General features: G+C 41.4%; 2 protein-coding genes across 2 annotated transcripts in view; one reads left to right on the top strand and one right to left on the bottom strand.

The window, feature by feature from the left end:
• The window catches only part of GNB1L (G protein subunit beta 1 like), a 47588-nt gene extending 28283 nt beyond the window's left edge, over window positions 1-19305 (bottom strand). Inside the window, exon 1 of the mRNA XM_066331425.1 lies at window positions 19202-19305. The gene's annotated coding sequence lies outside the window, so the exon portion shown is untranslated. The remainder of the gene's footprint in view (window positions 1-19201) is intronic.
• Window positions 1-22658, top strand: part of TANGO2 (transport and golgi organization 2 homolog) — a 423798-nt gene that overhangs the window by 45146 nt on the left and 355994 nt on the right. The gene's annotated exons all lie outside the window — the stretch shown is intronic.

Below are 22658 nucleotides of genomic sequence, written 5' to 3' on the forward strand. Positions count from 1 at the left end.
CCCAAAATTACCTTCTCTCTTGACATTTAGACAATGAATGATGGAGGTTTCCACATTTTAATTGTATTAGTCAATGGACAGATAGCAAACAAAATTGCTTATCTGCAACTGGTGATTTGCCAAGAAATCTTATGGGAGCAGGGGAGAAAATGACTAATAACCGTCATGCAATGCAACACATTTTCAATGATTTCCACTCAGATAATGGCTCCTCCCAGCATTAGCACCTTTTTTGTCTGTAAGCATTCCTTACCTGAAAAAGGCTAAACCACAATATATTAAGATTTTAAGTTATGCAATTTGCAAGAAAAATGTGTATAAATGTCAGTGTGTAACCTTCATGAATATGGAAACCCAGGCTTGTGTCTTGAGGTTCAATTTCAAATACTTTCATCTGCAATTTTTTAAAAAGTCACTGTACAACAATTAGTTTCTATATGAAAACATAGTTTCAGCATGGGAACAAAACTAAGAATGATTATAATCATTTGAAAGACACTGAGTTAGCATATGGATCTCATTGCCACTTACACATTCTGGTCACTGGAACAAAAAGCTATTAATCAATACGTAAAAGCCATAAATTAACATAAACATTAATCATTCTAATACTCCCCCTGTGTCAGAGTGATAATTTTTTTTCAGTCTTTCATTCTGACATATGTGCCTTCAGCTATCAGCTGGTTGACCTTTTTTAACACAATTAAACATTTTGGGCATTGCAAATCTTACTGAAGTAAACATTTTGGAGACAGACAAATATCATGGATACATTTATGCCAAAAATATGGGGTCTGAAAACATGAGAGCCCCTGCCTCTCATGTTATTGCACTAGCTTTTAATAAGGGAGCCTAAAATACAGTGTGAAATGCAGCTGAAACAGATGAAATTCTAGTGTTTCATAAACAGGTTCAATTTGCAGATGAGGGAAAAAACACCCATCTGTTTTACTTTCCGAAACCATTAATTGCTTGGAAAAGTGCAGTGATGTAACTACAGCCAGCCTTGTTTGGAGAAAGAATGCATAAAAGCCCACAGGAGTTCAGCTCTACAACATACTCTGCATAAAATTATTGGGGAGACAAAAGTCAACAAATGATTAATCACTTTGAGAACTTGAATATGCATTTATATATACACAAAATAAGTTAAAAAAAAGGATTTATATAAGTCTCTCTTCACCGTAACATCAGACCTAGAATGAATTTAAGTTTGTACATGTGATAAATCATTGAAATCTAGCAGAAAATTGATGAGCCAAGGACCATCAAAAGACTGTTTTGAGTAGCCTCCAGTTCAGCCATGCATAGCAATCTGTCAGCCACGGGGCTCTGTCTGCCCATCCTCCTTAATTAGGGGTGCTGCATAGTGCAGCATCAGCCACAAATCTCTTGGTTCCAAGAGCTAATAATGTCCTCAGATAGCATGGGCTTAATTAAACGTCTTCCAGACATTTTTGCAGACATTCCGGCAATAATCTTGTTTGGTAACAAACTATTAAAAAGAATTGACAGAGAAGAAATATATCAAGTTGTTACAGCAACTGAAGTTATTTAGGCCAGAATTGTATGTCTGCAATTAAGGGTTCTGTAACTCTGAGCAATTAAAATATCACTTTATTTGAAAACTAATTAATTCTAAACACATACTTTTCCCATGACAAACTTCTATGATTGTTTAATTTATTCCATTCTAATTACACTTTAATTAATCTACTCTTGTATAATATTATACTGTTATTCTGGCACTTGACCAATGAAGACAATAAATTGATTGCAGTTCCTTTGTGCAAGAGCAGAAACTGTCATGCCAGTTTCAACACCACGTTTATTTATTTGTCTGTTCTATTACTTTTCCTTTCCTCCCACAGGGCATAGGAACGTGAAACACAGTACAAATCAGATGACATTTTGTCTTCTATATTTTCTTCTTCCAAGTGTGAAGTATAACAAGAGTTTTCAGAATTAAGGAAAAGTATATGTGACATGATATTATGTAACAAAATATAAGCAACACTAAATTAATTTATACTTATAAAAGATGCCACTTATTAATGACTTATCAATTGATTCTGGATGTACAGGACTATGTCCACAGCTGCTAAAAACTGAGCTGTCTCCATGAACATTAAGGTCTGCTCAGGATCTGCCCTGATACAGTCAACAAAAAGGGAGAAAATGACCAAATCCCATTTTCATACCAATCTTCAAATAAAATAATTCGGTATCTTCCTAAGTTTAAAAGCCACTGCATTTTAATTTTGTATCAAGTCACCTTCAATTCAACTAAAACAAAAGTATATAAATTGTTTTATCACTCTATAAATATTATATTTGGATTAAACTCTCATAAAATAAATATATGCAAATATTTTATTACACATGGAGTTAGTTGTATTTTATTTTGCTTTGGCCATACCTGAGGAAAAAATGACTGTTGTTTACAGTCAGAAGTCTTCAATTTATTTTTTTTTTAATATGAACGTCCCCGAAGTCGGCAGTTCTCACTCACTTGTTAGGAGGAGACAGTGAGAAGTGACACTTTATGAAGACACAAGGAAGCAATCTACTTTTCACATACTTTTAAAACTTCAGCTTGTGCTCCTGGCTGCACGCTTCCTTCTGCTTATGAAATACCCCCGTAGTGTGTACGCCTCACCATGCCGCGCAGAGGCAGGCAATTAAACTGAGCTACACTGCAAGTTGAGCTCGGACAGTGCTTCCCAAAGTATTTCTTTTACTTTAATGACACAGTTTATGTTTCACAGAATTAAAAAGACGAGTACAAAATACATTCACAAAATGCATAGTCATCCAAAGAAGAAAAAAGACTCTGCAATTAGCTGAACAGGTTATGTACTTCACCAGCATACGGTAGGAGATGCATTTATATCAGAATATTGTACATATTTCCTACTCCCATGTTTATATGGTTATTTCTTTCATAACAGTTAAAAATCTACTCTAAAACTGCAAATAGCAAACAAAATAAACTGACATAAACACAGAAGGAACATTAAATAACCAAGGGCAATTCCTATTTATGACCAGGTTTTATTTTGAAATCCAAATTTCGGATCTGACCTATGCTTGTCCAAACGATCAGATGATATTGGTGAGGCTGCTCAAACCAGGGAGGGTTTGCAGGCTCCATCCATTACACTAGTATTTCACAAAGCATTTTCTCCCAGGGAGCTTTCTGCTTCTGTGTAAACTAAAACATATCTCTGAGACCCGTGCTATTCCATGTCCTTCTCTGGAGATGGAGAAGCTGTGGCAGTAAGGACAGGGACAGTAAGTGACCTCCCAAGGTGGCAGAGTCCCCAGAACTGGGATTAGGACTGCACTCACTGACTCCAGGCACAGACTGTCCCTTCCCAGGACACTGAGATTCACATGCCATGTGGTATTTTAAGGAACAAAGCAATGTGGACAGTCTGTATCGATTCATTGGATTAAAGCTTTAAATTCTTATTAAGATTAGAAAAATCTTCTCAAGGTCAGAAACAAACTGCATTTCAGTAAAGACCATCACATTTGGTACTTAACACTTTACCTTCTCCAAGAACCCCTTCAGCATTGAAAAGAAAGAAAAGATTTAGTGTTATGTACACCACTTTTAAATATATGACTCAAATGACAGATTATAAAGTATTTTTATGTTATGAAATATCCACCAAAATTCAAGCTTAATTATTAATAGTATGTGCCAATTATCTACTAGGATTCCTGTTCTGTACAGTGTAAGCATTTGGATAAGCCAAGTTATTGGAGAGCAACTTAGTTCAAGAACCCTAGTAGAGATCACTATAATTCTACTGCAAACATGAAAGACATTTACAAAGCAAATATTACCTGAATATCAAATGAAAAAAAAAAAGTTTATCTTAACAGTTTAGGCTAAGCTTACAGTTTACACATAACTGTTCTTTCATGCCAGTTTGATAACATATATCTACATCTATTTTACATAAGCATGTAGGATGCATTAAATGTTAAAGATGCTCATCTCCAAGCATATGAGCATTTGCTCATATGTTAAACAGTTAAAATGCCATGGATATTGATAAAAAACTGGTTCCACATTTACCAGGTTGAATACTGATGACGGTTAATTCCCAGTTTCTGGTACTGTTTCCTGTGTCTGTCATGTTCTGATCAATGAATATTTCTATGTTTTAATGAGTAACACTAACTACTATTTAGCAAGTGGAGGGAAATTAACCCAAAGTCACAGACTGAGTTGCAGTTTACACACTTAACTTCAAACTTCACTCCTCTCATCCACCACGAATTACTCCTGACCAAAAATGTAGTGAAAAATACAACACTGTTTCACTGCATTAATTTGAAACTTTGAACAATTCTGCCGTACCTGAACTTGAACTCCCAGCCTTTGAATTTGTGCTCAACAGCCCCCATTGTACCACACTTTTATGCTGGCAGGAACTGAAGTGTCAATCTTTCATCAGATAATCAGATTATGTCATGTTCTGACCAAATTCATTAGGAAAACTTTTACCAACCCTATTATCTCAAACCAGAAAATCTAGATCAAAGTATAACCGATTTTACAGCACAATAAAACTGTTATAAATATTTAAACATTAATTAAATGACCTCTTTTGTTAAAAGTAAATAAATAATTGAAAGCTACCTCTGCTTATAAGTGCTATCGAATGCAACCATATTTATCACGTTTCTAAGAAAACCAGGTTCTATATATGGTGGAGAGTGGGGAGAAAAGCACTTAAAAGCCATTTGAGAAGATGGAAGGTGGCTAGACTTTTAAACCATTTGCCTAAAGTAAGTCACACTGAGTGCTCATTCTGGTGACAAAGCATTAATCCCTGAATGTCTTTGTTAGCTCCATTCACACTGGACAATTGTATCTACCTCATGCAGATGTGCTGGATGGATGCTACATTCAAAAGGAGAGAAGAAATCCTCTTTAAGGAAATTCAACATTATTCTCAGTAAATGCAATTGCATTGTAATATATTGGTTTTTTCCTGGAATATGCATGATCTTGTCTCCTAGAAAGGTAAATAACTGTAATTAACTTAAGTAGATGTATTTTCTGCTTGTTGATCAGATATGACATCTGCATAAACCAAACACTGAATGAAAGAGTACTTACTACTTTCCCTTGTCTCCATTTCAGCTGGATAGCAAGCATGGCATAAGAAGGAATCGAAGAATTCATATTAATATAATTAACAGCAAGGAACCAATCTTAGACTAATCCATGAGCAGAAGCAGCAACAGGACAGTCATCAATACTGATTTCACATATTTTTCAGTACTACAATCAGATTCTCCATCTGTAACTCAAACTTTAAAAGTATGATAATTTACGGAAAGGAGATTAATTTAGCCATTTTGAGTCAAAGACTTATTTCATAGCTTCATCCCAAATCCTGTATATTGTTAGGATCCCTTTCCCCTTTGAAGACTTAGTGAATGATTGAAGCTTCTACTTTCTGAGAAACAGATAACACAAGACTAGTAATCTGACTCTAAGCCACTGGATAAAGGCAGTTTGTTTCCTCTTAGCCCATCTGTCAACACCTCTTCAGTAATTAGTCCTAATTATTACAAAGGGCTAGCCTCCCATTCGCATTATTAAATCAGAAATAGTATCATAGCCAGGTATCTTTCAACGCCTACCAGACTGGCGACCTTCGATTTCATTGAATCTTCTATCAGTATCCGCCTTTGGAAGAGCCTCCGCAGTAATTTTAGCATCAGCTTCAAAGATGCAGATCCCACAGTGGAATTCCAGGGATGCATTCATATACACACCCACATCATGTGACAGGAGAGCAAGCAACACAATTGACCTTTGCATTGTTCTCTAAACTCCTGTGATATAAAACACACATTTCTATTTTACACAATGGAACTGGTTTTTTGCCTGCGTGCTTCGAAGTGCTCCTTTGAACTAAATGCTGATAGGAAGAATAGTGAAACCATGTATAAAGATGAAGGTCAAATCTTTCTTAGGAAAACAATACGCCTGAAACTTTTTCTCAGACCAAGATAAATTTGCAAGGAGTAAACAGTAACTAAAAATATTCAGAAATGTATTTAAGTGTGAAGATTTAAAAGGCTTCTTTTGTTTATTTTTGCCATATAGCTCAAGTACTTCCCCAGAAAAGTGGAAAACAAAAGGATGATGACATCCAAATTCTCACAGAACCAAAGCTCAATTAGCTGAGGCTTTACTCAGACCGCTTTAAGCTCTTTAGTTATGTTAACATTTACCTCATTGAAACAAGAGAAAAGATATTCTTAAGAACCAAACACTCCATTTCTTTTGATTAAAAGCCAAACGTGTTTCCCAATCACACACCTGAGACCATGAGTGAGGATTTGTTTATGGTGGATTTCTCATCAACAGCAGAGCACCACCAGTTTCCACAGACACAATGAGCCGACCTGAGATGCACTCATACAGTTTATGGCTCATGTAAGTATCCTTGCTAAAGGCTTGTGCCCGGAGTACAGGAGCTACATATAATATTCAAAAGTCTCCTTATGAACAAAGCCCCTATTGTCTGATTAAAGCAAAGAATGTTTTTGTTAATATGCTCAATGTTACCAAAAAAAAAAAAAAAAAGGCATAAAGATGATAATTTATTTTACAAAAAATCCCCACCCAAACACATATTAAAGAACTTTTCTGTGCCCTATATTAAAGTGAAATAGTGATTTCTCCTCCCTCCCTTTCTCTGCAGGTCTCCTCTAAACGCTAGAGATGTAATAAAAGAGTGAGCTGCTGTGCAAGAAGCAGTAGCCTGAAGCCTATGGAGGAGTTGGGCAGGCACTGCTTGGGGAGGATTCTCCAGACTGCAGGGATGCCATCCCAGCTCTGGATGGATGCCTGGAATAGGGACCATGAGCCAAATTCTGGGTCCCTGATCTGTGGATGTGGCTGGCCCTAAGCCCCTGTTGATTCATTGGCTCAACTTGGCCTACTTGGAAGTAGCACAAAGGCATCTCAGTAGCACACAGTACTGGAGCATCAAGAAATGACTCTGATCCAGCTCCCCACATACTTGCCCTGCATACCTTCCTGCCAGAGCACTCATGGCACCACACAGCTTCACTGCACCTGGACAGCTTTTCCCTTCTGAGATAACCAAAACTCACTGCCAAGAAAAATAAACACACAAACTTAAAATTCATTTTCCAAGTTGTACATTTTCCAAACAAACGCCATGTTGGTGACACGCACAGTAACAGGCATTTTCACTATCAATGGATCAGACTTTAAAACACATTAATATTTCAGGTATCAACAATATTTCAGGTATCAACAATTAACACACTAATACAGTTTTTTTTTTCTTGATTATCCTTATGAGAATTCAATGCATTAACAATAAAACCCTTTCAAAGCAGAATATAGTGTGGTCCTGTATGGCAGAAAAAAATGCCCTGCAAGGTCAGATGACTGGTCCCATCTGGCCTAGAACCCGACTTCCACCAGTGCCATGCTATCTAGAGATACTGTTTAGGAAAAAGACAGAAGCCTGGCTGCTTTTGAGGTCCCTTCCTCCTGCCCCCCAAAACCCCCATGCCCAATGCTCTGCAGTTCTGTTTCTGTCTATGGAATTGGCTGATCCCTTTTGAACCTGCTGATACCTTTGCCTTTGCTACCTACCATAGCAAAAAATTCACTACCTGGAGTCCCAGAAAATGAAGTACCGTTTTCTTTTCTTTGCTTTAAACCTGATCTCCTACTACCTTCACTGAGTGCCCTCTAGGTCTTACATTGCAGGATTTGGAGGGCAACAGTTTCACATCTGGCTTTTTCATCACTTTCATGATTTTGTAAATCTCAACGATAAATTTCTCTCATTCTTTCTCTAAACTGAAGAGTACCAGATTTTTCAGTCTCTCTTCATATAACAGTTGTTCCATTTCCCCAAATTGTTTCAGTTGCCATTTTTTGCATCGTCTGTAACTCCACTAACTCCATCTGGAAAAGCAGAGAACTGAACACAGAACTTCTGATATGAGTCCAACGAGCTTTCTTAGTAGCAGAATGACATCCTTGATGAGATAAATCTTCACTAACATCAAAAATCCCATGCTGCTTTCAAGAGCAATGTTACTTCTTTCTACAAGAGAGATAATTCCAGCTAATACACCTGGCACAGGAAGTTATCTTTGTTCTCAATAGTTTGAGATTTCTCCTGCAGAGCAAGCCAACAGAGAAAAGAGTAAGTGTAAGTGTACTGTCCAAGGATCTACATCCGGAAGAAATAGCATAATATTTGAATAGCACTTCCTGAAACACCTAGACTTCCTGGAATTAACAGTTAAAATCCCAGAGGAATTGATAATGTTCTTTACAATCCAAGCCTAGCAGACCGCTGCCCAATACCACTGTGTACAAAGCAGGGAAGAATTTTAAAGGTCCTATCTGCTCTACATCAATGCTTGAGAACTCTGGTCCATTTTTACACCTATACACCCTATAGCTTCCCTTGCAGATGTGGGCCAAAATCCCTCATATATCATGCTAGGAGCTGCTTCTCTCCATTCCCAGGTACGTGCATTTAAAGGCATGTTTTATGATATAACAAATCCTTCCCTATCTTAGGTTTACTTTGTATTATGCAGAAATCTTGGGAGTGGCAATGGGTTGCCTTGATTTTCATTTAATATCATTAACTTCCATGGAAGTAAAAATGTTTGGGTCAAAGAGAGGCAGCAACTATAAAAGCTAAGTGCACAATGTAATCTCAAAAGCAAACAGAAGTCAGAGTCCAGCAGTAGGAGCAAAAGGAAATATCTCTCTGTTGCAGCTGCATGAGCCACCCAAGCACTGAGGAGAACAGTGCTGACATCTCCCTGAGACTGTGCACGACAGCACTGCAACGTAAGCACAGCCTTGGCCTGGCCTCACTTCGGCCACCACACGCCCAGGGCAGACTGGCAATGACATGGATGGAGCCCAGGCCTTCACCTGGCAGTTCTGCTCAAGTGCAGAGAGAAAGATGAGGCCCCATGTGCTCCCAGTGCAGTCCTCACAAGAAGAATGAAGTCTGGGCTTCACAACATGGTTAGCAAACAACCTCTGCAAAGCATGTACTCATTTTAGATACTGCAAATTAAAATGTTTTGTAAGAATGCACTTCTGCAGTTTCCTCAGCTCCCACTAAGGCTCAAAATATTTACAAACATCAATACTTACACAAAGGTAGCACTTTTCCTATTAAACTAACGCTGCTTTTAAAGAGATTACTCACACAGAGAAGATGTATGGCACATTGACTTACCAACTGGCTTCAGCTCTCTCAAAAGAGAAGTCTTCATTATTTGTGTTTTGTATAAAACCAGACTACAGTTTGACCTGCAAGTCTCTGGTATGTTCCTTTCACAAATCTGCAAGTACTAGTTTCATGGAAGAAGTCTGTGCCAAAGTATATTATACCTACTATGGCAATAAATTCTTCATGGATGAGGTTTTACACATAAATTACCTTCATTTGCAGTCTCTGAATGCTCTTCTAAATTTTATGGGATAATATGAATTATGAGCACCCATGTATTTCTTGTAGCTATATTGTGAGACAGATTTTTTTCTACTACTTGCAAAAGATTATGCAAGTGAGTAATACTCTACACCTCTCTCCCTCCACCCTCATTGAACAAATGTAATAACACAAACCAGTCAGTTGCTTATGAGAAGTGTTTGGTCTGCTATAAAGATATGCATGTATTAATTAGTTTAACTAGGATTAAATGCAAATCACGTGGTTAAACAAAAGCACTAAATATATCAAAAAGGTTTTTTCTAAACATAATAATCTTAGATTTCCAACCTTGATCAATTCTTGGTCATTTCTTGGTATAGTTGTTGGGTGCATATATGGTTTGGCAAAATAACTGTTTTTAAATAAACTGTACATTTAAAGAGCACAATTTATATTTATTTGAAGTTACCATTGTAATCTTCACAAAATTTGTCTGGATTTCAGTGGCTGGGTTGTAGGTATTTATTTTGCTGGTTCTGCTGGATTTCTTAAACTCTAGAGAACTGGGAATGGAACGGGTTCTATTCACTGTTATTATTACTCTCTAGTAAACACTGTTGGTGACCCACTGGAACCTAAATCCTAGCCACTCTTCATGTATCTGTTGAAGACTAGGTGCTTTGGACTCAGGTCATACACAACATCTGCCTCAGAAGTAAGGTTCCAGGTTTCCACAGGAGCTCTAATTTCACAAATCACTAGGAACATGAACTGGCAAACAGTACCTGGACCCCAATTCTACAAATTGCTCTAAATCCACTATTTGAAACAGCTTAGCAGTTTCAAAGGCTTCACAGGTCCAGGATCAGTCATTTTCCCAAAATGACACACCACTGGTAGGCTGTCCTGAACAGCACCTACTCACAGCCACTGAACCTGAGAGGCAAGGCCAGCAGGGATGGTACACGTGGTGTGGGAACACTTGCCCTGCTCCCATGACAGTGGGCGAAGGATCAGGCAAGAAGGCTCATAACAAGATCAGACAAAAGAGAAAACACTGAATCATGTTAAAGTAATTACCAGAAAATAAGACTTCTGCAAAATATTTGCAATCAGCTCTCTGGAGCCTTCAGGCTCAGTCTTGCACTGGGCTGCCTGTAGCAGCACCACCCCAGGAGGCGCTCCAGGAAGAGCGGGTGACTCAGTCGCAGTTCCTCCCTGGCTCCTTCCTCCCGCATGGCACAACAAATAACTGCACCCTGTCCCACTGAGCGCTCCCACGTTCCTGCCAACCCGCACAGAAAGCACAGACAGCCACAGCCCTGCTCCCCCTCTGTCTGCCCTGCTTCTGCGACACCCCACCGTCTCTTCACCCCATTGTCTCTCCTCTCCATCTCCCCACACCCAAAACTGCTGTCTAAAGCGGCCATATGGGACACATTTACTTCTCACTACTGCCCTGGGGTGCTACTAGGAACAGGAATCATCTAGCATGGAGATAGCATCAGCATGAAAGGGAAGAGAATCCTAGTTAGGAAGAACACATGTCGTCACTAGATAATGATAACCACATTTAATGGGCACAAGCACGAAGGCATGAATTCCAGAGATTTCCCCTTGTTTTAAAAAATATGGGCTTATTATAAAAATGCCCAATTACACCATCAGGCACTTTACAATATTTATGATAAAAAAATCACTATAATTAAATGCTATGTGCTGATTTCAATTATTTAGCAGTGGAGAAATAAAATAAGAAAATACCTTTAAAATGTTATTTTCATAGAGAAATCTCAGAATACAAAAGTAGATAAATAATTCCCTGTCAGGACCTTAGACATCCCGTGATAAGATTGAAGCTGCAAGGATTCTCAGATCCATTTTTTTGCTGCAAGCTTACAGTGGAGCTGGTATATGGGAAAAGAGTGAATTCCTGTCCTGACTAGGTTAGTTATGATGCCACCTTAGAACTAGACACTTGAGAAAAACAAAGGCATATACAGAGGCTAAAAATAATGAAGATCTGAAGCAGTGAGGCAGCTCAATGCACAAGGGGCCGTGTCTGCACATGCCCCTCTGCTGAGGGACCTAGGCTGTGTTCATTAGTCTTGGAAAACCTTGCAACACTATATTAAAAAATTACTTAGAACTGAAAAAATAGTTCCAAAACATAATCTTTCTTGATAAATAGCACCCAAATCACTAGAAATAAAGGGCATTCCCAGATATTCTCAATAATCTATCTGTCATAGACCTGAGAAAAAAGGCTTCCACATTATAAATACTACTAATTGTGTTCTGGGGCTGGGTAACACTCCTGGATAAATGGTGATAGAAACAACCAGCAAGCAGGAGTGAAGCTGTGGCAAACCAGGTGCTGTACTGTCCTTCAGCAGGATGCAGTGCACACTGTCCTGACCAGGGACAGCACCCTGTCAGCCAATGGTATCAAAGTGGCCATGCCACCTTCCTTTCGTTTTGGTGTAACTGATGTTACATGAAGGAAAGACCTCCAGCACAGCTCCAGATTTGCAAGGCTCAAGTGCTGTCAGTGTGCCAGACTCACCATTATTACAGGGCAAAATAATGGATGGATGTGGAGTTTCTAGACTGCCTTCACACCAGCTGCTACCTTGCAGAAGCTGGGATGGATGATACTCAAAAATTCTTCATATTTGGCACTATATTTGGCACTAAGAATTCTTCTGTAAAAAAAAAAAAAAAAAAAAAAAAAGAAAAAAAAAAACACAGCCCACTTCCATTCATGTTTCTGACAAACTTCTGCTTTTCTTGATAGATTTTCAGCTAAACAAAAATTGAACTAGAGATGTCCAGTTCAAACTAAATGTCCTATAAACTGAATATGGCTGATTATTCCTTGCTTCCTTACATCCTTCCCATTCACCAAGAACAAAAGTTGCTGATGAACATTTTAAGGCAAGAACAATGACCATTCCCAACCCTACAATTTCATTTTTATTGCAAATAAAACAACAGTGAAGGTCTTCCATTAGCTTCAGAAGGTGGGAGGGAGTGGGAAGAATGATGTGTTACACTACAGTGGAGGAAGTACATACGCCAACTGGAAAAACGGACTATAAAAAGCTTTTCTTACACAAACATGAGGAAGCAACCAACACCCTCAATTGTTGAAATGAAAGGAGGGAGGCCTAAACACAGTACTAGAAAAAAAATTTTAAAAGTCCTGCAATGTGTCACATATTCTCAATTACTCTCAGATTTGAGAGCCTGGTTCAATAAGATCCAATTTACCAAGAGCAAAAGAGCACAAATACTGTGGAACTGCAGCAGGCTGGAGACCCTGCTGCTCACACCAGCACTTGGTTTTTTGGCACAACACTATGGACTCTCTCCCACTCTGCAACCTACTGCAGGTTGGGTGAGGAGCCCTCTGCACCTGGAACAAGGGATCAGAGTGCAAAACCAGGCAAAGGTGCTGCATTGCAGGAAAGGTGGTGACACCAGGGCAACCACTTCTGCTCCAAGGGCCTTTCCTAAGCAGCAGCATCTCCAGCTGCAGGAACACATCCCCTCCAGTCAACACAGGAGCGTGGTTCACCCAGCTCAGAACCAGTGTGGCACACAGGGGCAAGAATTCAAAGTACAGCTACAGGTGGTCAGGCTCATTACAGAAGAGGAGATTTATTAGAACAAATAGCTAAACACTGGCAGGACAGATACACAAATTCTAACAAGGCAGACAGAAGAAAGAGAAGGTGAAATTGGCCACACTGATTTTACCTCCTTTGGAGAGACTGCTGCCTGGGCCTCTGCACTGGGCAACACTCAGTTGGAACAGTGATTTTCCAACTGTTTCAGCCCCTGATACTTCATGCACTTCCATGCCCCCAGAAACAGTCCCATACACCACAGAATGCTGATCTCTAGCAGCATGAACCTCTAAGAGAGATACAACCAAAAGAGAGCTCTCATGATGATCTACTGCCGCTTCGGCAGTCTCGTATTTTTCCATTAAAGTCATTTTCCTTGCCCATGGCATTTAGCAAAGGCATAACCCTCTGGTTACAGAGCTTGAACTTGTCAACAATTATTTAGTGAGTGTAATGGAGCTTGGTCAGAACACAGATACACAATCCAGTGTAGTCCTTTCAAAATCATTCCTTCCCCAGCAGCCACTGTGTGATAGGACATTAAAAGTAGAGGTTTGGCTATGCAATGGACCTGTAGCTTCAAACTCATTTGACTTAGAAATTTCTTACATGGTTTTGAGCATCTATCACTTGTAAATGACTACAAATCAAAACCGGAGACATCATCACACAGTATTTGAGTGGAAGCAGATAGCCCACATTCTCTCCCGCCCCCAGAACACGTCAACATAAATTTTGAAAATAACAAGAAACACACTAAACGATACAGACCTACCCATCTGGGATAAAACTGCAGTTTTCTTCCCCTGCTGCTTACTTAGGGAGGGTGTTATCATTGCTTTGCCCAGAACACACAGACAGCAACACAGCCCAGCACTTCAAACACCAGCAGAGTCAACACAGGAGAAACCAGCCTGCTTTGTCCCTGGCATTAATGGTCAGTGCAAAACAGGATACTGGGTTCTTGAACACGTTCTCTTTATTCTGCAGAAGGCACACAAAGGCGTTCTGATAGGTCATTCTCCCTCCTGATTTCAAACTGAGAATCCATGGCTTTACAGAGGCCTGCTCAGACATGGTTGTGAGGAACCTCATTCCTCCATGGCTCCTATTCTCCCACCTTTATGTCTGTGCTCCATTTATCTCATTCTCTCATTGCATTTGTGGGTGGCTGCTGTTGTTTTTTTCACATTGTGTCCAGGGGTCTCTCCACAGCTCACGTTCTGCACACTTCAAATCCTTAACAAATCCTGTTTGCAGCTCTACTTTTCCCACCTCCTAACACTGACTAGGACAGTTCTGCTCACAAATAGTCTCACTGCTATCTCAGAGCAAAACTGGCACTGTGGACTGCCAACTGACTCCTAACAATTTATTTCTATGTGCACAGCAACATACAATTCTGCAACGTGAACTAAGAAAAAATAATCCTCAAATCTTAGATAATTCTCTGGTTTCTAGAGATCTAGAAGTTCCTATTTTGATATTCAAACTCAAATGTTGATGATAGGAACTAGCATTTTAAGAAGAGGCAAGCAGAAATTTCTCATCAACTGAACAAGTTGTGCTATGCTTCTGGGCACACATTACAGTATCTCTTTCACATCACCTACTCTACTAAACATACAAAACACTGTGCAAGTGATAGTTTTGTCAGCCACCAGCTAATCAAATGAAAAATTATTAGGTTTAGAAAAATAATAAAAGCAGAAGCCAGCTGTGCATTTGTTGGATGAAAATCCCAGTGTCTCCCATGTTAGCTCATGTGTATTTCAATTTCTGGGAAGAAAATAATGGGAGTTTCTCCACCCTTTCTCATGTGAGCCATAAAACAGATTTATTACCTAGGATATATTCTGTGTTTTCTCCTGAGGAAAAAAGAAAGTGGTGGAACAAGTTCATTTTTTTCCCTTCTAAAACAAGGATTTTCTTTATAATAAACACAGAGCTTAATTTTGGTATCATATGGCCCTTCTATTTAATGCTCTGGTCACACTTTTTGCCTTTCTAAATCTTGAATTGTTGCATTTTCATTTCAGTGGGGAATCTACAGCTGCTCCAGCTGTCTGAGTGTGAAAAGTCTGTCCTAAGATTCCTATCTGGTGTTTTAAAGCAAAATCCTTCCCTCCCCTAAATCAAAGAAATTTAGCATCTACTGAAAAACTATGGAATAACTGAAACAAAAAGAAAAGCTAAACATTAGTCTATGTTTCTTTTTCAAATGGTTTTTGCTCTGATTTACCTTACAGTCAACTGTCACCAGCAGCTCTGGGACACTCAGGCCACAGCCCCAGAGCTTTAGGACAGGGTTGCATCTCATCTGGGAAGGTTATCCTGCACAAACAACTATTTTTTTACTGTAATGGTCACCTTATGACCTTTAAAAATAAATCATGAGAAAGAAGATTTGCTGACTCAAAGATTTTTTTTCCTCCTAAAACTCTTAATTTGCTCACAGTATGATGTTACAGTTCTAAAGACCTGTGCTGGTAAATCCATTTACTGAAAAGGTGACTTCCTCTGGAACTTTCACTTTTGAGATGCAGAAGAGACTGATTCCTATTTTAAACGCTTCTGAATCATTATATAGCCTGGATTCTCCAGTTTAGTGGTCTGGAAACCTTCAAGGCTAAGACATCCCTTTTTAAAATGAAATCCAGTAACATGGCTTTTTTAAGTAAACCTGTTGACTGTGATACTTGTAGCCTAAATGTGTTCTACAGCCTCCCCCTGCTAAACAGCACCTCTTGTTTAATGAGTCACTTTCCTCAACACGGCCAAGCTGACAGCGCTCAGAGTTTCAGTTCCTTCAAATAATCCCATGATATATGAGCGTTTACACCAAGTCATAAATGCCAGGGAGACAATTTTTGAAATGACGAGCTATGCCATCATTAGCTGCATATAATTAAAATGTACCAGAGGAAGTGCATTCATTACAGTTGTGAAATTATTTTATTGCTTATGAAAAGGAAAAGAAAAAGCAATTTTAATGATATGAATGTGCCAGCACAGAGCTCAAAAGGAAGCTGGCTTGCTTGGGCAAAAAATTGTGCAAAAAATTGGGGTTTTTTAAAGATTAGTTTCATTCTCATTATTTTGTGATCACTTACACTGCTCCACAGAGACCAGTAATTTGGAAACTAAAACTCCAATAGCTGAAGAGTTTTCAACCTATTACTAATTTGAAATCCTACGTTTGTATTACCAAGTATATTCCAGCACAATCAAACTGCATTCTTACAAAGAGAGCATAAATGCATGCATACAGGTATTCTGGGGAGGAAAACACCTACTGCCACTAGACTTACCTTGTCCCTTTATAAAGACAAACAAACACAACAAATATGGAACACTGTCTTGAGATTCTAAGTTTGTACAAAAGAAAAGTATCAGCATTCCAACTCAAAAAGGGTCCCCGAAAAGCAAAGTTCAACCTTTTTTTAAATCAAGTTTGTCTTCACAAGGCCAGGAATAGCACTAGCATGCATCTATAATCCAGCTGCAACAAGACAATTTATTACAGAAGGGCAGTCAGAGTAGCTATTTTTCCCCAATGAAGACAGTGCTTCATAGAATATTATTTTGAAAAATCAGAATCTTCAGGGTTAAATTTCCCATAAGAGCTAATTAGCAATGACTGGTTTACAGTTACTACTGATCCAATGAAACAGTACATTGTTATGGCTGAGCTTGCAGAGAAATAGTACTCAAATTCAAAATAAGACCTATGCAAACACAAAGCATAATACAGCCTGATGTACTTCATGGTAGAGAGCCAAAAAATGTGTCTCTTTAGAATGTAAGAACATACAGGGGTCAGTAATTCAACAGTTCTTTGCAAAAAAAAACCTCACAGTATTTTAAAATGCTCAGAAAAGGCAGAAATGTACTTAGTCAACAGATCTGCTCCCTAAATACCTTACAATTCCAACATTGTAATTCCAGTGCTTAAAAATAAGTCTCTACATCAATTAACCAAAACCAGACAATCTATCTGATATTAGAAACCAGCATCTATTCCAGTGCATGCACCAACATAATTTCCATCTGCAGAATCTTTATAACTGATAATCACACATCCAAGCCAGAATAAACAGAGTTAGACTTGCTGATCACAGGGTATTTTTAAAACAAGAAAAAACTAGTTTACCTGTAAATGAACAAAAACATTAATAGGATCATTAAAAAAGAAGAAGTTGCTCCAGTAGCTTTAAAAAATTTAGTAATTTAGTTACAAATAAAATTTTAATATATTCTTTATACTTCCTGTAACTTAGGCAGACAGGACACATTTTTTATGACATTTCCAAGTCACAGAGCCCTCTCTAAAAGCTTCACAGAAATGCTGCTGAAATTGGTGGTTTACTGGAAGGAGCTTCGGAAGGATGACAGGTCATAAGAGACTGTGCCAAAAACCGTGGCAAAATGCTCCTCAAAACAATTCCCAGAGGAAAAAGTTACACACGTATTTCCATCTCGTGTGGTCTGTTTCTTTCCAGAGCACACACACCTTGATTTTTACCTTTTTTCATTTCAAAATGAAGCTGCTGAGTCTGGAACCGGGATTGTTTTCCTACTCTAAACTGTCATTTAAAGGAGTTGTACAAGGCCCTTTTCCTTGTTTCACACATCCAGGAATGCTGAGGAGAAAAACACAGCAAAGAACGCCAGTGCCGAGCTCAGCGCGCTGCGCTCCGAGCGACGCGGCCGCCAGAGGGCGACAGCGAGAGGGACAGCTGCGAGCCCAGCGCGGGCCCTCAGAGCTCCGGGCACTTGATAAATACGTTATTTTTTATATTCCCGTACTGAACTTGACAATAACATGTTGTCTTTTGTAAATGCTCCCAACTTTTAGGTGTTCCTGAGGACTGACACTACTCTTTTGCAAATGGTGGGGAGAGACTCACCCGAGGCCGTGCCTTCCTTGGATAGAACCGTGTTCAGCACTCAGCCAATGCTGATCCTGCCTTACCTCCGTCTGCTCAAGCAGTGTCTATATCGCTTAAATACCTAGAGAATACCTACTTCTGTTGGTCATAAAAGTACTGGGATTATTATGGAGAGTTGTAAAATTCAGTATATTAGAACTGTGAGCTCTGTTACCACTAGGTTTGGTGCTGATACTGATGTCTGATGGGCTGTATCCTGAACTCAAGGCACACACACACCGTATCACTGCTGCCAAAGGAGCTCCTGCAGGACTATCCAGACAACTGCTGCAGAGCATCAAGAAGATCATAATCAAAACGTCACCTTTTTCGAGCAGATGCCTCACGTCAGCCACAGATGTGACATCTGCCTCACTGTGCCTGCTCGAGCTTCTTCCCAGGTCCGCTGGAGTGGGGCTTCTGCAGGGCCATGAGTGGCTATGCGGGGCCTTTCGGGACTCTGAGGGTTTGTGGAGAGCTCTGAGAGGCCGCACAGAGCTCTGAGGGGCTGTGAGGGCTTTTGGGGCCATGAGGGGCTCTTAGGGGCTGTCCCAGGCTGTGCGGGGCCCTGAGGGTCTGTGAGGGATTTTGGGGCCATGAGAGGATCTGGAGCCGTGAGGGGCTGTGAAGGTCTGTGATGGGCCGTGAGTGGCTCTGAGGGGCTGTGCGGGGCTCTGAGGGCCTTTGTGGCCATGAGGCGCTCTGGAGCCGTGAGTGGCTCTGAGGGGCTGTGCGGGGCTCTGAGGGTCTCTGGGGGCCTTTGGGGCCATGAGGCGATCTGGAGCCGTCAGTGGCTCTGAGGGGCTGTGAGGGGCTCTGAGGGTCTCTGAGGGTCTCTGAGGCCATGAGGCGATCTGGAGCCGTCAGTGGCTCCGAGGAGCCAGGAGTGTCTCTCACGGGCTCTGAGGGGCCGCGCGCCGCGGGCGGTGGGTGACGTTGCCCCGTCGCGCGCCCCGCACGCGGCGGCCGAGCCTCCACCGCGCCGTCGCCGTGGCGACGCCCCGCGCGTGCGCACAGCGCCGCCGCCTCCTTCGGCCCGTGAGGCGGCGCCTCGGCGGTGACAGCGGAGCCCTCCCATCCCGATCCGGCCCCGCCGCCACCCCCGCGGCAGAGTGCGGGGTCCCCCCATCCTCCCTCTCCCGCTCACCGAGCACCCTTCCGCCCGGCGGGGCGGGTGCGTGATAGCGATGATTCGGCGATCCCCGCGGGAACCGGACGGACAAGAAGGAACGCCGAGCTCCGCGCGTGACGTCACGGGGCCGGCGGGCGGCGCGCACGCGCTGTTGGTCCCGGCGGCTGCCGGGCCCCGGCGGGTCGGGACCGGGACCGGGATGGGGGCCGGCAGCGGGATCGGGACCGGGCGCCGCGCAGCTCGGCGGGTTCCGTCAGGGGCTCCCCCTCACGGCGACCCGCAGCCCCGGCACCGGCAGGCAGCGCAGCCCCCACGGAGCAGCCCCACTCCGAGGGTCCTACGAGGGGCTTGGCGCCTGCCCGCTTCCTCACGCCCTGTAACCGGGAGGAGCCGGCCTTCACCCGGAGCCGGAGCGTGTCACTGCTCCGTGGAGCCAGACACCAGCTCGGAACCAGCCGGGGCGGGCTGGGCCGGGGCGCTGGTGCCGGGCTGTCGTTGCCGCCAGTCGGTGACTCGGGCGGTTCCCCACAGCTGTTTGGGAAGGCCGATCACATTGGGCTGTGGTTTGGGCTCTGCTTGCACAGCATCCATTTATCAGGTGCTCTGCATGGGCTTATCGCATTCCTGAAGTCATTTGTCTCCAGGAGCCGCTGTGAACTTGGATTTGTTGTGGGATAAAGACGCAGTTCTTTCAGTGCAACACAGCCATACCAAGTTTCCCAGGTCCTGTGGGACAGTTTCCTTAGAGAAAAAAGTTGCCGTCTGAAATGGTTCCAAATGGAAGTTACTGGTTAGGTGTCACAGCTGAACAAAATCAGGCAACAGTTAAATAACCCTGTGTGTATTGTCGGAGTGAAAGTGCTGTGGGATTGAAAATGTACCCTGGCAGTGTACCCATCCACCCTCAGCAGGCTGCTGGGAAGCACAGGGCAGACATGGACCATGACAGCACTGCAGAGGTGTACTCTTCCCCCTTTCACAGGCCCCTCTTACTCTCCAGCCACACCAAGACTTGCTCAAGGAAAGCAAATAAACCATCATTTGCTTGTGTCACCCGTCTAGGAGGTAAAAGTGGTGTCATTTATGTAGTTTTTCAGGAAGCTGTCCTGCTCTAATTCCAGCCAGAAAACTTGGTACCTCATAAAACATGCTTTTCAATTTTCCTACCGTTTTTGCCTATAGAGCCAGTGTCTTTCAAAGCTAAATTAAATCTAGTGCTGTTAAATGAGTGCTGTTCTCTTCCACTTCTATTAATGCAAACAAAGGCGTGGAGATTTTTTGTGAGTTTGGGAAGGTAAATCTGGAGCTTGCTTTACTACTCATATCAAATTTCTCATCAGTAGGGACACTGATTCCTAAATCCTTGCTCTAAAGGGTTTTAAATGGCATTTGGTGGTTATGAGAACACACTGCACTGGAGGTTATGCCTCTCATTAGGAGGAATGTCCTGAGCACAGATACATACATTCTGTATTGTATAATGCACAAGTACAGCCCCATATTTCCCTGTATGTTTTGCTGAAATGATGTGAATTAAGAGATTTAGAGCAGCAGATCATTGCTATAAATTGCTATGTAAAATGGAACCACATGTGCAATATACTTTAGGTCTTTAATTTGTTAGGGGCTAAATGTTTATTAGACTATGGTACAGTTAATATGAAGTACCCCTTTCACAATGCAAAGATAATGAGTTGTATGGCAAGATAAGGTGGTTACCAGATTTCAGGAATGACAGAATCCAATTAATTTAACATGAATTAATGCAAGATCAAATTTATTACAGTTGGATGCAGTTTGTAATTGAAAGTTCCATTACAGCACGTTTTTACATGTTATCTCCTATCAGTAAGAGATCTCAAAAGAGCAAATCCTCTATTTTGAACAGCAGCAATGTGTTTATTATATCATAAATAACTCTTTCTTTAAATGTTTGCTGTGAGGAACTTCAGGTCCCAAGAGCCCAGTTGTGCCCAAGGGCTATGCTCTTGCTTTTTCTCACAAGGAGCCACGACTGAGTTTAAAGAGAAATCTGGGTTTCATCTTTGACTGCTTTTCTGGGCTGCCCCTCCTCTGATACTTGTTCATGCCTTCTCCTATTTTCCACTCTTCTGGGTGATCACCCCTCTTTGTTTTTTGGGTGGGAGGGGCGAAATCAACACTCTAGTCAAATAAACCTTTCAATCTCCTAACTTCAAAATAAACACTTTTATTGTGGACAGTCCAAGCTCCTTAGGCAAAGCTTTAGGTCTCAAATCCAAAAGATACACTGTGTCCTTTTAATAATTTCATAGTGGAAACTCACTATTTGCCCATTCCTGTGGTGTTATGGAGGTTTTCAATGATTCTGGTTTAGGTTTCGGGATTAGGTGAAACCAGAGTGCCTTAAACCTCTTTAGAGGTTTGGGATTAGGTCTGAATCAGGCCTAATATAGCCTTTCTGTGCAAGGCTAAATTAAATGGCAGGAATATTTGTTGTGCACTGATTCACAGGTGTTTGGCAAAATACCAGAAAACATAAAGGAACCACTGGAAGAATCATGAAGGCAAAGCCATCGAAACATGAGTATTAGCTAAGTACTGAGGTATCACTTGCAACTGTGGGGTCTTTCAGACTGCTTTTAAGTGATTTTAAGCATGGATATCATTTTTATGTGTCTCTTTCACATGAATGCGAGTAAATTGAAGATCTGTCGTGCAAATGGATCATGGATTTTATTTGGGTATTACATTCTGGTAATTTCTGCCTGTTTTATAGCAAATGTATATTAAAGTTCGTCAAACAGCTGATATCACTGAAACTATTGTTTTATTGTACACATAAATTCTACTCCTTCTCTGGAGCCTGCATTGGCCTGACAGAATATGCTAGGTCACGAGGAGAAAAATGCAACAGATTTATGCCTACCATTAAAACACTGGCCTGTCTGGCCCAGGAGGCAGAGGCATTTGCCTCACTGATGACCACGGACTAACTGGAGGAACCAATTCCATTGTTTAGGCTGTCTACTGTGAGGCTTTTCAGCACTTTTCACTCAGTTTGTCTCTGGTAGGGTTATTTCTCTGTGTGCTCAGTTCTGTAGTTTGTAACACGGGCAAGGCCTGACTCCCTGGCCACCCCCTGAGGTACTGTGTGAGCTGAGCAGATTGCGTCAAGCACAAGTGCAGCTCATTGCAGTATTAGGATCTCTGCAAACTGCAGCAGCTGGTTTGGCTGCATTTGTAGGGAAAAGCTGGTGCCTGGTTCAGCAAAGCCTGAGCCTGGCATCAACAGAAGCCAGGGATGGGAAGGCAAAGCAGAGTGCCCAATGGTTCAGTTCCTACAGCTGCCCAAAATCAGTCACTACCTGAGCAAAACTACCTCCTCACACTAAAGTATTCTTTATGAAGGGAAACTTCACAGAATTTGTGCCTGTCAGCCCTTTACAGAAGAAGGTAGTTTGACTGCATTTATCTCCCTAGATAAACAGAT

Source organism: Sylvia atricapilla, chromosome 17 (genome assembly GCF_009819655.1).
Source record: "Sylvia atricapilla isolate bSylAtr1 chromosome 17, bSylAtr1.pri, whole genome shotgun sequence".
NCBI classification, from domain to species: domain Eukaryota; kingdom Metazoa; phylum Chordata; class Aves; order Passeriformes; family Sylviidae; genus Sylvia; species Sylvia atricapilla.